The sequence below is a fragment of the Alnus glutinosa genome, chromosome 5 (genome assembly GCF_958979055.1).
Source record: "Alnus glutinosa chromosome 5, dhAlnGlut1.1, whole genome shotgun sequence".
NCBI lineage: Eukaryota > Viridiplantae > Streptophyta > Magnoliopsida > Fagales > Betulaceae > Alnus > Alnus glutinosa.
Window position 1 is genome coordinate 11,797,230 of NC_084890.1, and position 18,578 is coordinate 11,815,807.

General features: G+C 38.1%; 1 pseudogene; it reads left to right on the forward strand.

The window, feature by feature from the left end:
* Positions 1-15,364: 15,364 nt before the first annotated feature.
* Positions 15,365-16,171, forward strand: LOC133868972 (glycosyltransferase BC10-like; annotated as a pseudogene).
* The last annotated feature ends 2,407 nt before the right edge of the window (positions 16,172-18,578 follow it).

The window sequence follows — 18,578 nt, forward strand, 5'->3', positions numbered from 1 at the left end:
AATTGTTTGACAGCTTACTGTGGAAGTGATGATGATATGTTGAGTACCACAGAGTCCAAAATGAAATCGAAATATGATAAGTATTAAGGAGACTTTGAGAAAATTAACCCCTTGTTGTTTGTTGCTTCTGTGCTTGATCCCTGTTACAAAATTAACGTATTGCAGTTTTAGTTCTTGAAGAATGTAGGTGAGGCAAAAACGAGCAGGATTGTCTTCAAGTTAAATAATGTTTTGGAACAGTTATATAGTCACTATGCTATGAATGTTGGAGTAAGTGGGGGCAAGACCATCAAATGAAGATCAGAATGGGACAAGTTCAACCTCATTGGGTGTGGGTAGTGGTACTTCTTATGAAATAAATCTAAATCGAGATGCTTTAGTGGACTACCATTCATTTTCGGAAACGAGAAATTTGATGCTAGCTTGGACAGAGATAGAAAAATATTATGTGGAGGATGTTGAAACACCAAGTGAAAGCTTTGATATCTTAATGTGGTGGAATGTAAATTCAGCAAAGTATCCAGTTCTCTCTTTGATAGCGCGAGATGTCTTGTCTATTCCACTTACCACCGTTGCTTCTAAGTCTGCATTTAGCACTGGAGGTCGCGTCATAGACTGTTTTTGAAGTTCTTTGGCTCCAAAAATAGTGGAGGCTCTTATATGTAGTCAGAATTGATTGAGATCTACTTGGAGTAAGCATGACGAGCCATGTAGGGACTTGCCTTTGCCTATTGTTGAAGATGAAGAGAGCTACAAGCTTGACTTAGGTAATACACTAATATTAGTTAATTTAATATTTGTTCATTGACATTGTTTAAATTATTCAATTTATATGATTGAATTGATTTTTACTAATACTTGAAAAATTGCATTGTGGTAGAAATTTTGTCTAATTCTATCACACTTGACAACGATTAAGGCTTGGGGATGTACTTTGTCGAGTAATGCTTGTTGTAGGTATTTGGTAAGTTTTTTACATCTTATCGATGTTGTCTTACTTGATATTTACTTCTTTATATGGTCTTTTATTATTTTTATTTGACTACTAACTATATTTATGTTTTGGTTTGTTTGATTATTGAAGGATGGAAATTGAAGGTTTATGTATCTCTGTTCAAGGTGGCTCATGGACTGGAATGGTTGATTTGGAAATTTGAAATTGTTGTAATCGAACTATTTAATTTGTTTTGCATTGCTTTGCTTTGCTTTTGATTTTATTTGAGAATAGGTTGAATTGTTAATTTGTTTTGCTTTGCTTTTGATTTTGTTTGAGAATGGATTGAATTGTTAATTTGTTTTGCTTTCCTTTCCTTTTGAATTTTTCTTTTGTTGTTAGGTTTGGAAATTGTTAGTTGGTTACATACTTACATTACCACATTAGAAAGTAGTTTGGAAAGTGGTATGTTGGGTTTATTATGAAATGTGGTATGTTGGGTTTATTAACTTATTGTGTATATGTTAATAAGTTTAAGAACTATGCATGTGGTATGTTAGGTTTGGAACTCTCAATGGTCAATTTTTTCTCAATTTAAGCAAAAGCCAATCCGTAATATATTTTCTCCATTAGTACAGATGTGCCACAAATGTTTTTAATTTTTATTGAGTTATTTATTACTTTATATTGATAATTTTTTTTTTCTCAAAAACAGAACATTTATGCAATATTTCAATGTTTTAAATACATTCAAAGTTGGAACCAATGTCCAAGTGTAATTGGGCTGGCAATTTAAAACATTTATTTAAAAAGTCCAAATTAAAAAAGCCCATCTTTTACCAATTTACCCGATTGAAAATTACTGACTTTCCTGATTTCCCGAATTATCCGACCTTATCGAAAATATTCCTTGGCGAAACAAAGTCGAGTAATTACCCGACTTTACCAACAAGGGTAGGCGGCAATCGAAAATGCCATTTCCGACACCGACTTACTGGACACCCACCCCTATTAAGAAAGGAATAGTTATTTCTAAGGGTGAAACCAAAATTTCTCATTTGGATGGCGTAAAGTATGAATGAGAGGTCAAACTTATTTTTTCATAGGGATCAAACCTAGTTTTTAAGCCTATATATATTTAACTTGGGAAAAATATAAAAAAGCTTCTTCAACTAACAATTGATTTTAAAATAGCACCATGAACTTTCAAATGTACCAAAGTGACCCCTCAAACTACCAAGGTGTGCCAAAAAGGCCATTTTTTTCCCGATAATACCCTTATTCTCTTAAAAACTAAAATTAAAAATTAAAACACAAATTAAAAAAAAAAAAAAAAAAAAAAAACCAAGGGGTGTATTAGTACCCAAAAAAAAAAAACTATTTTTTTAGATAAATGCAAAATCGATCATTGTAATTGGATCAAAATTAAATAGTGATCCATCTCAAATCCAATAATAATTTTAAAAGCCACGTGACCCACATCAATTTAAAAGGATAAAATAATAGTCCATATCATTACTTGAAATACAACTATTGTGGGAAAGAAGAAAGAGAAGCCGAGTCATTGCAGAAAAGTAAATGGAATGGAAAAGGGAATAAAAGATAGGAATAGTGGGTAAATGTTTCATAACATCACCCCCTTTTACAAGTGGCAGCCATTGTAGTCATTCTATGTAATCTTTTATCTTCAACCTTACAATTCCTTCTCTCTTCCTCATACTTATGAGGCCACCAAATCCTAATTTTGTATCTTTTTCTCCATCTCCATAGGTCCTAACAGATTTTCTCTCTCACTATCATTATTTTATGAGAAAATTATAATTTGGCCCTCTAAACTGCCAATCGTTTTGCAAGTAGCCCTACTGTTAGAACAGTTTTCTGTTTGGTGACGTGTAGATCTTTGATTCGCCGTGTTCTTCGTAATCTACAAGGAAGAACAAACAATGCGTCAAAGGGGGGGTCTCCCGACGTCCCCTCTCCGATGCCTAAGTCAGTGGGCAATTTTGGAGAGTATTCAGAGTCGAGAGTTTTTGTATATTTTCAATATATAATCAGAGTGTATTTTGTACCTGGGCTATCTCGGCCTCGGGATATTTCTGTCTCGGAATTTTATTTCCGCCTCGAGAAATTTTCTGTTTTTGCCTCAGAATTTTGGTCAGATTTGGAAAATTTCTTAGGCCCGGAAAATTTTTCGTCAATTTTTCGTCTCAAAGACTTCTTTAATTTCGGAAATTTTTTTGTCTCGGAGACTTTTTTAGACTTGGAAAATTTTTCGGCTCAGAGACTTCTTTACTCTTGGGAAATTTTTTGTCTCTGAGACTTTTTCAGACTCGGAAAACTTTTCGTCTCGGAAAATTTTTTGTCTATGAGACTTTTTCAGACTTGGAAAACTTTTCGTCTCAGAGACTTCTTTACTCTCGGAAAATTTTTTGTCTCGGAAACTTTTTCAGACTCGAAATTTTTTTCATCTTGGAGACTTCTTTACTCTTGGAAATTTTTTTTGTCTCAGAGACTTCTTGCCTCGGCCTCGGATTTTTCACCCTTGACTTGGATTTCACCCTCGGATCTTAGGATCGGACCTCAGATTTTAGGCATGTAGATCATGTAGGGTACTGCTATGTGTTTCTGTTGTAGGGTTGTCTCCACTCGACTTCTTTACCAACACAATATTGGCTAGCCATTCGGGATAGTCAACCTCTCGAATGAAATCGGCTTGCAGTAGCTTTTCCACTTCCTCATGTATGGCTTGGTTTATTTCTGAACCAAAATTTCGTCTCGTATGATTTTTTTTTGTAGGGGTTGTCTCCCCGTTTGGTTTGTTGTCATGACTTTTGCCGAAGCAGGATCCTTGAAATCTGTTAGAACAGATGTATACTTGTATCGAGTAATGATTAGTTTGCATACCTGAGTCGATGGGCTGATTTCCAAGCAACTGTGGTTGTTGGCGTTTGATGATGTTTGGAGCCTTGGCTGAGGCTTTGGATGCTCGGACTAGTGTCGAGGCTTTAGTGGTCTGAGGCTTATGGCTGCTCAGCTTATGCTGAGGCCTATTTGTGCTCGAATCGTGCCGAGTAATCTCGAGACAGGATGAGGCTGTAGTGCTCGAGTTTCATATGTGAGGCCTATTTGTGCTCGAATCGTGCCGAGTAATCTCGAGACAGGATGAGGCTGTAGTGCTCGAGTTTCATATGTACCTTCGGCTCGAATCATTTCAACGTGATTCGAGTCTCATATAAGTTTCTCCGACTTGAATCCCCTCAACGTGATTCAAGTCTCGACTCGAATCCCCTCAACGTGATTCAAGTCTCGGCTCGAATTCACTCAAAGTGATTCGAGTCATATAAGTTTCTCCGGCTTGAATCCCCTCAATGTGATTCAAGTCTCAGCTCGAATCCCCTCAACGTGATTCGAGTCATGTAAGTTTGTTGCGATGGCATTTTGCATTTTAGTATGCAACATAGGGCCCAATTGATCTTGCTGGTAGTTGCCACATATGAGCAGGCAATACAAGATCTTCTGGAAGCTACCTGTCTTCCAAAGAATATTCTGGGTATTCTGGAAACTATTTTTGTTTGGATCTCAAATGAACGTTAACGTTTTAAATATTTCGGGGTGAATCCCTTATGAGTTTGTAATGATTCAAACCGTCTTTAGTTGGTTGCCATTAAAATTCTCTCGACGAGCCCTCTTGACTTCTGTAGCCATGGAAGACCTGCGTAGGAGAAGCTTGACAAAGCATGGGTATTTTTTTAGAATTTTCTGATCTCGCTAGATAGAGACCTTTGGTATGAAATATTAGCATCTCCTATGTCTAAAAAGCACATAGGTATGCATATATGCAACAGAATCTAGCATTTAACAATTTATTAATGCAAAGTATGCAAAATTGCACTAAGATTCAATCATGCGACTTGATATAGTCTTCATATTCAGTTTTCTATTTCACCGAGTTGGTACCCCCCAACTTTTATACTTAGCTGATTTTTAGCTAAGTACGAAAGTTTAGGATATTTGTTTTGTACTACCGGAGGAAAAGTTTGTTGGTACCCCCCAATTTTTAGACTTGATGTGTAATCATTTTTATATGTTGCGGTGAAAAGTTCATTTTAAACTTCACCGATCAATGCATGAGTTATATTTGACTGTCTAAAAATTTATGAGTAGGCTAGCATAAATGAAAATGAAAAGAGTGAACTTATCTCAATATTCTGATGAAGTTGTGCATTGAGCCTCAATCGGATTGCTCCTTTGGCTCGGAATGTTTCCATAGCTCTGAATTTATCTTCGATTCAGATTTTTATCCTCGGGAAAATTGGAGCCTTGGTCGGATTGGAGCCTCAGTCAAATTTATCCTTGGCTCGGATTTTATCCTCGCTTCGGAGTTTACCTTGGCTCGGATTTTACCCTTGGGTTGGGATTTATCCTTGGCTCGGAATGATCCTTGACTCGGATTGGATCCTAGGCTCTGATTTTATCCTCGCCTTGGAGTTTATCATTGGCTCGGATTTTACCCTTGGGTCAGGATTTATGCTTGGCTCGAAATGATCCCTGACTCGGATTGGATCCTCGCCTCGGAGTTTATCCTTGGGTCGGGATTTATCCTTGGCTCGGAATGATCCTTGACTCGGATTGGATCCTCGGCTTGGATTTCACCCTTGGGAAAATTGGACCCTTGGTCGGATTGGAGCCTCGGTCGAATTTATCCTTGGCTCGGATTTTATCCTCGCCTCGGAGTTTATCCTTGGCTCGAATTTTTTATCCTCGACTCAGATTTTCCCTTTTTGTCATTTCTGCAGAAGATATTAACAAAACACCTTTCCGGTATTTTGGGTGAGCACATGCCTTAACAAGAGTTACTAGTAATGATAATGGTGCAATTTCAAGCATTATTGATTTGTCTTGTAATATACAAAAAGAATAAGCCTTTCTCTTTTTTAAACAAAGCACAAGGATAAATTTAGAGGTCTCGGCCAAATAAGGCTGCCTTGATATTCTCATGATGTAATATTTTTATAGCTTTGTGAGAAACGCAAGGAGTTCAAATGCCTTGTCTCATGTCTCACATGTTTGCAAGTTCAGCATATATAGCGAAGTCTAGCAAATTTGTGTACCAGTAATGTGCCCTTTTTTCTTTTTTCTTTTGGAAGCATAATTAAATGTTGCAATAAATGGTGATGTCTGCAAAACAAATCATGAACTTATCTGTGAATTTGGCGAAGATGAACGGCATTGTCGGCACAACCGTTGTCGGAAGATTTGCATGATTTTGAGAAGTTCTGCGGCAATCTTCGAATCGAAGAAGGGTCTCTTTTAGGCATTGGAGCCGTACAAAGGCATATCGGGATTAATCCTTTTTGAAGCATTACTGATTATGAAATCCATGGCCTTCTTCATGAAGCTGGATAGGATGCCACTTGTGTTCTTCTTCGTTCTCTTTCCCTTGTGTATCCCTTGCAGTGAGTCATTGATCGGTGAAAAGGTCGGATAGAGGTCAAAAAACAGGCCCAGAAGCCAAAAATCCACGTGATTAGAATAAAAAGGCTTGTACGTGAAACTTTGCCATGCACACATGATAACTCCATGGACCGAGGCGCTTGGGGTCTTGAGACTACTGCCACTGCTTTTATGCAACAGGTTCCTTGTTCACGGGAGAACCATCTTGACAATAAACAATGACGTGCCGATCCCGTTGGCGTGCATGTGTGGAAGCCGCCGAGGCTAACTCCCACTAGAATTTGGCTTATCAAAAGTTGAGAAAGCCGCATCATTTTTTGGTTGTTCTTCAACCACATTGCCATGTCTGAAGGACGTGATTGCTGGACAATGACCCTCGGTGAAAATCGAAATGCTATAGCCACTCCACCTTCTGGGTGTTATGGAAATGGCCGACCCGGAGGCCAACTAAGGAGGTGTTGTCTCGGCATCATGTTGACTGAAGAGAGGTCTCGGTAACAGATCATCCTCTTTCTATAAGTGCAGACCCGATATTTGTACAACCACTAAAATAGGAGCATTTTGATTGCCTTTGTTTGCCTCATTAATCTTGTCAAAGAAGTATCGAGCAAGTCTGCTCGCCTTGTTAGGAAACTCCCAACCGTTTCTTTAGCTCCCTGAACTTTTCATCACAAACTTCTGAGAATTTATTGCCGAGCGGGTCAGCAAATAATCACCGAAATGTTTGTCGAGAAGCAAGTGCGCTCCCTTCAAGGTGGAGCTCTAGAACCCATTGAAGTGAAAAATAGTTGGGTAGGCCTCCTTTGGGGGGTATATTAGAGATAAAAAGAATAGTTTTTCTTTGTATATAGTTAGACAGTTACTCTGTTATATTAGTTCTTTTTCTGTTGTATTAACTCGACTTTAGTTAGCTTTAGTTAACTGCAGTTATCAGTTAATATATATGTAATCTTTCCTTTCTCTGTAATTAACTTCACTTCTCATAATAGAATCATCTTCTTCATTTGTGCTCTCTCTTCCTCTCTGAACTCTGAGTTTGACATGGTATCAGAGCATACAACAATGGCGCATGATGATTCTTCCTCTTCCTCCCAGATTCCTCCTACTGATAATCGTCCTCTTCAATTCACCATTTCACCATCCGTTTTCACTAATCCATTGAGTCCTTTTTACTTACCTCAAAATGAAAGTCCTGGAGCGATTCTTGTTACTCAATCGCTCACCGGCGACAACTACAATACTTGGAGCCACTCTATGATAATGGCTCTTACGGCCAAGAACAAATTGGCTTTTGTTGATGGAAGTCTTCCTCAACCTTCGATCGATGCTGGTGCCGAACATCACGCTTGGGTGAGTTGCAACAATATGATTCTGTCTTGGATCCTCAATTCTGGCTTGATCTCAAGGAACGTTTTTCTCAGAAAAATAGTCCTAGGGTTTTTCGCAAGGAAACTCTTCTGTGAGTTCTTACTTCACATTGCTTAAGTCTCTGTGGGATGAGCTTAGCAATTATAGGCCTATTCCTCCCTGGTCTTGTGCTGGAATGCAAGTGGTCGCTGCTCACTATCATCAGGAATATGTTTATCAATTCCTAATGGGGCTCAACGAATCCTTTGCTGCCATCCGTGGTCAGATTTTACTTTTGGAGCCTTTACCATCAGTTAACAAAGTCTTCTCTTTAGTTATTCAAGAAGAGAAACAACAAGAGATTTTGGTCAAGTCTCACATCCTCAATCAGGTGTCCACTGCTCTTATGACGAAATCTACTGGACCACTAGCTCGTTTCACCAAACAGCCTTATCGCAAGGATAAGCCCATTTGTGCTCATTGTGGCGTGCCAGGTCACATTGCCGACAAATGTTATCGCCTACACGGTTTTCCACCAGGGTTCAATTTCACGAAGAATCTTCAGAATTCTGCTCCTATTCATTCTGCAAATCATGTGCAAGAGGTTGATTTGAATTCTGTTCCTCAGCAGAATCCACCTCAACAAGCTGTACCTCAATTCACCATCACGCCTGATCAGTGCCAACAGCTTCTGTCCCTTCTTCAACAGTAGAATTTTACTCATCAGGCATTTGCAAACATGGCAGGTAGTTTGCATGCCTCTTCCTCTGCTCCAGCTTCCACTTCTTCTGAAGTGTCAAGTTGTGTTTCTTCTCTTACTACTCTTAATCCTCAGTATTCAGTTTTTTCCTTTGCTTTCTTAACAAAATCTCCATCTTTTAATCCCAAATCCACTCCCTGGATTACTGACACAGGGGCAACTGATCACATGATCAATTGCCCTTCATTGTTTACCACAATTACGGCCGTTGTATCTTCTTTTGTCAAATTAACAAATGTATCTGTCGTCCCTGTTACACACATTGGGACAGTGTTTATTTCAGACAATCTTATATTGACTAAAGTTCTTTGTGTACCTTCTTTTTCGTTTAATCGCATTTCAGCAAGTAAAATCATTAAGTTCTTGAAAGCTTGTCTCATCTTTCTTGCTGGATTTTGTTTCATACAGAATTTGTGTCCTTGGAAGACGATTGGAGTGGGTAAGGAAGAAGGTGGTCTATTCTATCTTATGCAGCAACCGAAGGTTTCATCTCCTTCAGCTCTTTCAATTTCTAGTTGTAATAGCACAATAAAGACCCCTTCTCATGATGTTTGGCATTATAGATTAGGTCACCCTTCTGTATCACGAATGCAGCCTTTACATCATAATTTCCCTGAAATTTCCTGTATTAATAAAGACATTTGTTCTGTTTGCCCTTTGGCTAAACAACATAGAATTCCTTTTCCTGTACACACTACTCATACTTGTATGCCTTTTGAAATTGTCCATTGTGACATTTGGGGGCCAATGGCTACTCCATCAATAAATGGCTCAGTTTTCTTTCTCTCCATTGTGGATGATTATACCCGGTTTACTTGGGTGCATCTCATGAAAAGCAAGTCTCAAACTCGTTCTCTTATTAAATCATTTTTTAACCTTGTACAAACACAATTTAATCTCAAAATTAAGTGTTTTGTTCTGATAATGGTTCTGAATTCAAGATGCATGATTTTTTTTCTTCTAATGGAACCATTCACCAATTGTCTTGTGTTGAAACTCCACAGCAAAATGCTGTTGTGGAGAGAAAACACCAACATTTACTTAATGTTGCTAGAGCGTTAAACTTTCAATCTCAGGTTCCTATTTCTTTTTGGGGAGAATGCATTTTGTCCGCTGCATATCTTATAAACCATATTCCTACCCTCCTTCTATCAAATAAGTCACCTCATGAATTACTTTTTTTCCACTTCTCCATCTTATTGCCATCTCAGAATATTTGGTTGCCTTGCTTATATTTCTACTTTGTCTCGCAATAGAACTAAGTTTAATTCTCGAGCCATTCCCTGTGTATTCATTGGTTACCCATTTGGCATCAAAGGTTACAAATTTTTCAATTTACATACAAAATCCATTGTCGTTTCTCGGGGTGCTGTTTTTCATGAACACCTTTTTCCCTTTGCTTTAAATCTCATACATTCTTCATCTGATGGTTGTTTTACCACTCAGCCTTCACAGCATTCCACAATTTCTTTGCCTATACCTATACTTGACTTTCCGGTTTCTTTACCTATTTCTACCACACATTCGGTTCCTTCCTCACTTACATCTCATCCTTCTACACCACAACACTCTAATATACAATATTCTACACCACAACATTCTACTATACAACATTCTGCACCACAACATTCTAATATACAACAATCTACATCTCCTGTTTCTTCTTCATCACCTATTATGCCTTCATCTCTTCGTCGATCTACTCGAACTAAGACTCAACCTAGGTATTTGCAGCAATATCATTGTCAACTGGCTTCTTCTTTCCCATCTCTACCTTCCTCCACAGCATCAAATTCAGGTATTCCTTACTCCTTATCTAGTTATCTTTCTTATGATAAACTTTCTCCTGCTTATAAACACTTTTGTTTTTCTATTTCTGCTCAATCTGAACCTACATTTTATCATGAGGCTGTTAAGTTTAGTCACTGGCGTGATGCTATATCTGCTGAGATTTCAACTTTAGAGGCAAATCATACATGGGTTGTTTGTGATCTTCCACCTAATAAACACCCAATCGGTTGCAAGTGGGTTTACAAGATAAAACATAAGGCAGATGGTAGCATAGAGAGGTATAAAGCTCGGTTAGTAGCCAAAGGATATACCCAGTGTGAGGGTTTAGATTACCTTGATACCTCTTCTCCGGTAGCTAAAATGACCACTGTTAGGTGTCTTTTAGCTCTTGCTGCTGCCAAGAACTGGGTTATTCATCAATTGGATGTCAATAATGCATTTCTGCATGGAGATTTGCATGAAGAAGTTTATATAAAGATGCCTCCGGGTTTTGGCACTAAGGGGGAGTCCAAAGTGTGTCGGCTCACTAAGTCTCTATATAGCTTGAAGCAAGCCTCGAGACAATGGTTCTCCAAGTTTTCATCCACCCTTATTGATCTTGGATTTGTACAGTCCAAAGCTGATTATTCTCTTTTCACTCGACTTCAAGGTTCTTCATTTCTTGCTTTACTTGTTTATGTTGATGATGTTGCCATAGCAAGTAATGACTCTCATGTTGTTAGTTCTTTTATTTCACTGCTGAATGAGCGTTTTAAGCTCAAAGACTTGGGTCCTTTGAGATTTTTTCTTGGCTTGGAGATTGCTAGATCATCTTGTGGAATTTCTGTATGTCAACGAAAGTATGCTTTGGAGATTTTGGCAGATTCCGGTTTGTTAGCTTCAAAACCTGTTCAGTTTCCCATGGAGCAAAACTTAAAATTGTCTAGGGATGTTGGTGATTTACTCTCGAATCCTACATCTTACTGAAGACTGGTTGGTCGTTTACTTTATTTGACAATCACTCGACCCGACCTTGCATATTCTGTGCAAACTCTCAGTCAGTTTATGGATAAACCACGCCAACCTCATCTTTATGCTGCTCAGGTTTCTGAGATACATCAAATTTGCTTCTGCTCAAGGTCTTTTCTTCCCTGCCAAATCAGAATTACACCTCAAAGCCTTTTGTGATTCTGATTGGGCCGGTTGTGTGGATACAAGGAGATCAATCACTGGTTATTGTGTGTTCATTGGTGATTCACTTATTTCTTGGAAATCCAAGAAACAGCAAACTGTATCCAGATCTTCTGCAGAGGCTGAGTATAGGTCCATGGCCTCGGTTTGCTATGAAATTTTATGGCTTTTCTCTTTACTTCAGGATTTTCTTATTCCCCATCCACAAGCAGCTTCTTTGTACTGTGATAGTCAAGTAGCCATTCACATAGCCGAGAATCCGGTCTATCATGAGCGAACTAAACACATAGAAATTGACTGCCATCTCATTCGGGAAAAGATACAACTCGGCCTCATCAAACCTTTTCATGTGTCTTCTCAACACCAGCTTGCTGACCTTCTAACTAAACCCTTTGGTTGTAATGTTTTTACTACTTTGTTGTCCAAGATGTCTATTCGTGATCTTTGCCATCCATCTTGAGGGGGAGTATTAGAGATAAAAAGAATAGTTTTTCTTTGTATATAGTTAGACGGTTACTCTGTTATATTAGTTCTTTTTCTGTTGTATTAACTCGACTTTAGTTAGCTTTAGTTAACTGTAGTTATCAGTTAATATATATGTAATCTTTCCTTTCTCTGTAATTAACTTCACTTCTCATAATAGAATCATCTTCTTCATTTGTGCTCTCTCTTCCTCTCTGAACTCTGAGTTTGACAGGGTACGCGTAGGCGTAGCCCCTGGTCTCGGTGGTATCTACAAGGGTCTTGCACCAGATCTTGGAGAAACTTTTGTGGGTTAGTTTCGTGAAATGCAAAAATGGGGAGCTTCTGGTTCTTTTCGCAGTGCCCCCATTTTTCAGTCTGGATATGCCGAGCAAATAGATTTGGTTTGCGAGTCTTCGGGCTTGCTTCTGCAATTACAGGTTCTAGAGACCACCCGAATTGCTTTTCTCTTTCGCAAGCCTCTTCTCGTAGCCTTCTTTTTCTAAGCACCTGCGTGAGTGATCTGATGAATTCATGGCTTTATGACCTTGGTTTCTGCAGGTAAAGAGATGTGGCCAAATAAGGACCACATGTCAGTTCTCCTCGGCAGGTGATGCACTTGGCTTAACATTGCCCCTAGAACAAACAGGCTCCAGATGGGCTGCAATCAAGTCACGGGCCTTCTAGGTCCAGCTACTGTCTCATCCAATTTTGCAGAAAGTATTTGCTGGTTCTGGTTTTTAGTCCACACGGCTTTCTCTCCTCTTTACTTTGTGGCACCTGCAAAGGCATCATATGAACAGCAAGATGGTTGTGGATGGTAAGCCATCGTCATCACCGACTTGTATAGATGTCAGGGTACGTGATTTCTCTTGGCAAGCATCCTCCATGGTCCCAATATATATACAGGATTGATCAGGCCAAAACAAGAATATTTTGCAGGGCCATGGCATGACGTGGTCTTCTACCCCATATCCCTTCATTTCTTTTTAGAAAATTGGGATTGGAAATAAGTACTTAACGCCATGATTCTTCTTTTGGTTTTTGTCTTTAAAAGAAGAAAATAACAAAATTGCCTACGTACGCTACGTTCATGAAGCATGATTGAGTATTGTGAATAGCAAAACAGCAACGAACTTATCTGTGAATCTGGCAAAGGTGAATGGTACGGCATCTCTGGACCGTGAGTGACAGCATCACTCCATCATGCCTCGAGTTCCAGTTCCAGTTCCACTTTTTTTTTGGTTGTGAAGACTCCGAATTTTCCTTAGTGGAGAAGAAACTCCTTTCGCTAGACTACATGGTTCCACCAGAACGCTCGACTATGTGATTGGGTTCATTTGTCTGCCTTTTTGGCCTTTCTTCAGTGTCGTCTCTGTTAGTACAGAATCTTTGCGTGTGAGAGTGAGGTCGAACTGACCGTGGTGGATCTCGGACAGGCGGCGCATAACGATCGCTCCTTGGATCTAGTTTGGCCCATACGTACACATCCCGGTACTTTCGTTGGTCTGATTGGTGAACCAGTACTACTCGATCCTGTAAGTTCGTCGGTGCACCAGTACCATCACTCTGTTTAACGAGGGGCGTGATCTGATCGCAAGTCACCATTCTGAAAAAAAAAAAAAAAAAAAAAAATTCGTAAGAAACGATTTGTCGTTTCCCACAGACGGCGCCAAACTGTTAGATCAGTTTTCTGTCTGTTGACGTGTAGATCTTTGATTCGCCGTATTCTTCGTAATCTACAAGGAAGAACAAACAATGCGTCAAAAGAGGGTTTCTCGATGTCCCCTCTCCAATGCCCAAGTCAGTGAGCCATTTTGGAGAGTACTCAGAGTCGAGAGTTTTTGTATATTTTCAATATATAATCAGAGTGTATTTTATACCTGGGGTAGCAGCCTATTTATAGGCACATATTATCAACCGCATTGTTCCACCTTCATGTCATGGCTAAGTGAGACCCTTAGTGGGATGAGATAGAGGTTGCGTGGGAGAGTGGGACACTTACTCTTCATAGGATTTTTTAATCATGTATCTTATCCCATGTGTTCCAAATATAGCCTTCAAGGTATTATAGGATTCTGTTAAATCTTAGTGACTAAGCGGGTCAAGTTGGGCCAGCAAGATCAACTGGGCCCAGGTTCGGATATAGGCCCATTTGCCTAGGGGATGATAATTTCCCCAACACCTACGAATTGCCAACGCTTGGACTCTAACCCCCAAACTATGAAAATGGTTCAAAAAGGCCAATTTTGTTGAAATATGCCTATAATACCCCCGTCACGTGTCATTTTTCAATTAAAATTAAATTTAAAAATAATAAATAATAAAATAATAAAAAAACTAAAATTTTACTTTTTATTTTTTAAAAAAAAATGAAAAAGAAAAAGGGTATTTGGGGGGTGGCTTTCTTTTTTTTAAAAAAAAAATTAATTTTTTTTAATTTTTAATTGAAAAAATACGTAGAAGGGGTATTATATGCATATTTTGACAAACTGGGCATTTTTGAAATGTTTTTTGTAGCTTGGAGGCTAAAGTCTAAGAGTTGGTAGTTCGTGGGGCTACTTGCAAAACGATTGGCAGTTTGGAGGGCTAAACTGTAATTTTTCCTTATTTTATACTTGATCGTGGTTAACAATTGCTAACAACCGACGATTCTTAAACTTTTTGTATTTTTTTCTTTTGTTTTATGTTTTTGAAACAAAAACACTAATGAACACCTAAAACACCAAATAATCCTAAAAATACAAACAATTTTCACCTTTGTCACATCATACAAATGTTTCGAATAAAAAAAAAAAAAAACAAAAACCACTTTCCAAAATACATTAACAAACAGATTTTTATTTTTATTTATTTTTTTTTTTTTTATTTTAACGAATCAGTCATGAATAAATACATGAATAAATATTTCATTCTAGAAAATTATTGAAAAGGTTTTTTTTTTTTTTTTGTTTCTTTCTTTTTCTAAAAACTTTTTGGTTAAGAATTTTTGGAGGCTTTGAAAATAAATGCTTTTATTTCTTTTTGTTTAATTGTTGTAATAAATCAAGGATGGAAAAGTTGATATGTGCGGATCAAAAGCTTTATAGAAATATTTTTGTTTTGACAATAATTACTGTTCGAATTGCTAGCATTGAACAAATAGTGTGAGAGATTTTATATATAGGATCTGCCTGTCCAAATAAATTTTGATCTGTCCAATCACATGTCACATAATTGTTGTGAACCCCTATCTTGCGCGCGCGCGCGCACACACACACACACACACACATATATATATATATACACACGGCATCCAATAAAACACCAACACATTGGCTCAAAACACCAAGTAGAATGGTAAAGAAAACACAGTATCTTTAAGCCTAAACCAAATATCATCGGAAAAATAAAATAAAATAAAATAAATCCCTTTTCTCCTACTCTTTCTAATAACACCCCCGCCACGTCACCCCTCCCTCCCCATCCCGCTCCCTGACATCACGCTCTTCGACCGCGCCGTCTCTCTCTCCAACCCCTTCACATTCTCCGACCTCTCCAACTCCAACCCCAAGCTCAAAATCGCCTTTCTCTTCCTCACCAACTCCGACCTCCACTTTGCTCCCTTTTGGCAACGCTTTTTCCACGGCCACTCTGGCCTCTACAACATCCATGTCCACGCAGATCTTGCCGCCAACGTCACATGTCCCAAGTGCATTTTTTACGGCCGATTTATCCCCGCCAAGTGCACCTATCGTGCTTCCCCCATGCTTATCCTCACCACTGCTCTCATTAATGACCCTGCCAACGCCTTCTTCGCCGTCCTCTCCCAGTATTGCATCCCCCTCAACTCCTTCCGCTACGTCTACCACTCCACTGTCTCGTCCCCATCCTTCGATCGGACCAACTCCAACCTAGAGTCCCCCCTGTTCGGCGTCTGGATCAGGTACAAGAGCTTCATTGAGATCCTATCCAAGGAGCGCATGCTCTGGAGGCGCTACACTTCGAGGGGCCAGTTCGCGATGATGCCCAAGATCCTATTCAAGAAGTTCCGTGTCGGATCTCAATTTTTCTTTCTCATGCGCTGACTGTTATCAAGGATAGGACACTCTGGCGAAAATATCAAGCTTCCATGTTACTGGGACGATGATTGCTTCCTAGAGGAGCACTATTTTCCGACCCTGTTGTCAATGGCGGACCCCAATGGATGCACCCACTACCTCGTCCCAACCATTACCCTTCGTATACGAACTGCTCCCAGAATTTTCAGTTGAAACCTCGTCCGAGTGGGGATGAGAAAAGTGATTGATGAGTTGGTTTGGCTGAAAGATATGGTGTTTTCATCCTATTATTCTGTATAGTATTTTTTCTGATGTGTCAAATTTTTACTGGAGGCTGTAACAGTGGTGTTTTACAGCCCATCCGTATAATTAGGGCTTTCATATATATATATATATATAATATGCATGTATTTGGAGGAGACGTATGGTTATAGGGGCATACAGGATTCCCAAAGGAAACTATTCTAAGAAAGAGAGATTGCTTTTTTATCTTAATATATCTCTAATAGATTTGCACTTAGGATCTTCCTCCCTATTTTTTTGGTAAGTGGACTAATTAGGATCTTTAAGGTCTGCCGTCCTAATTTCACTTTTTTTTTTAAGTCTACAATATTGTAGCCTCGATCAACCCTTTCATTCAGTCTCTTTGCCAATCCTACTCACCATTCGATTGATTCTTTCTCCTTCAATTTTAATGCTTACCGAAACAGTCTTAAATCTTCATTCACCTTCTTGCCTTTATCGTTTGATCTATCATCTTCCTTCGAGAATTCATTTTAATATTAGGTACGTAATAGATTATGCCTCCACGAGCATGCACAATGAATTCTAAATTTTTTTTTATCTGAAATAACTAATTAAACTTTTTTCTATTTTAACTAATGTCTTTTTAAATGTATTTTTCATTCAATCATTTATTTTTTTTTTCTATACTATATATATATTATTATTATTTTTTAGGGTTAAACACATTTTTACCCCATGTGGTTTGACTTTTTTATTTTTTGCCTCATGTGCTTCATTTTGCATCGCATATGGTACTTTGGCTATAGGAAAAGAAGGAGATGGTACTTCCGTCCAAATTTTCGTAAAAAAACTAATAGTAGTCCACGTATCTACTCTCAGGGATTGACACTTGTCATATGCATTAAAAAAATGGAAAAATAAAAAGCTTTAAAAATTAATAAAAAATTGAAAATAATGAAACTTAAAAATAAAAAATAAAAAAAAAAGTATTAAAAACTTTTAAAAAATAATGAAAAAAAAAATGAGGAGGAGCCACCCCTTTGGCCGCTTTGGGGGTGGCCGAACACTCCCGTGGCCCATGTGGGTGGTTTGGCCACCCCCAAGGGCCAAAGAGCAACAAAAAAATAAAATAAAATGAATGGGGTTAGGCCCTTGGGGGTGGCCGACCCACCTATGACCGGCCAAAGGGATGGCTCAGCCACCCCTCCTCTTCTTCTTTTTTTCAATTTTTTTTTTTAGTTTTTAATATATTTTTTTTTATTTTTAAGTTCTATTATTTTCAATTTTTTAATTTTTTGTTAATTTTTAAAGCGTCTTATTTTCAGTTTTTTTTTTTTTTTTTTTTTTTTTTTTTTTTTTTTTTTAACGCATATGATACATGTCAACACCTGAGAGTAAACACGTGAACTATCGTTAGTTTTTTTTACGGAAATTTGGACGGATGTACCATTTTCGTCTTTTCCTATTGCCCAGGTATCATCTACAATACAACATGAACACAGGGGACAAAAAATAAAAAAGTTAAACTATATGTACCAATTCCCTATTTAACCCTATTTTCCAACCCAATTAACAAAATCACAACCACAGGGAAGAGAGGGCCTAAGATAGGAGAGAGTTGAGATGAAAAAAATGGAGAAAATTATGCCAAAAAGTGGATGACAACAGATTTACCAGTTGATTAGAGGTGCATGGCGGTGGCATGCGGCATGTTGAAGTGACAAAAAAAAAAAATTGACAGATTGAATTCTAAACAAAATGAAAAGAGGTAAGAGGATGAGCATTGGTTGATTTGAGGGATGAATAATAAGTGTGATTGTGGAGGAAATAGGAGTGGCTAGGTTTGGTGGAGGAAACTAGAGGAATTTAAAAGAGGTGGGTCTTCAAAGGAGTAATTGTAGAAGTCTCTTTTGTCTTTTTAAAAATGATGTTGCATTTAAAATTATAATTTGATCAAAATTCAATAGTGACCTATCACAAATTAAATAATTTTAAAAGCTACATCATTTTTGGAGAGACACAAGAAAGATACAATGGGGACTTCTAGCATTACTCCATTCAAAGAGATAAAAATAATAAAGTAGAGATAGTGGGAGAGAAAAAAATGTTATGATACGTTTACAACCTTTGTACAACATTTTTTTCAAACTAAACATTGGATTTTTTTTTCCAATATGTGGGTCGTACATATCCAATAGTTGGTTTTTGATGAGCATTGAATGTTGCACATTCAAGCCCCTTAACTCGCATATATTAGGCCCTTAGTTTCGTTGTAATATAATATTTTGTATTGTTTTTGTGTTTAGGCATTCTTAGGTGTATAAGGAAAAATACAATCAAATACATCACTTTTAAGGCTTAAAAGGGCAAATCC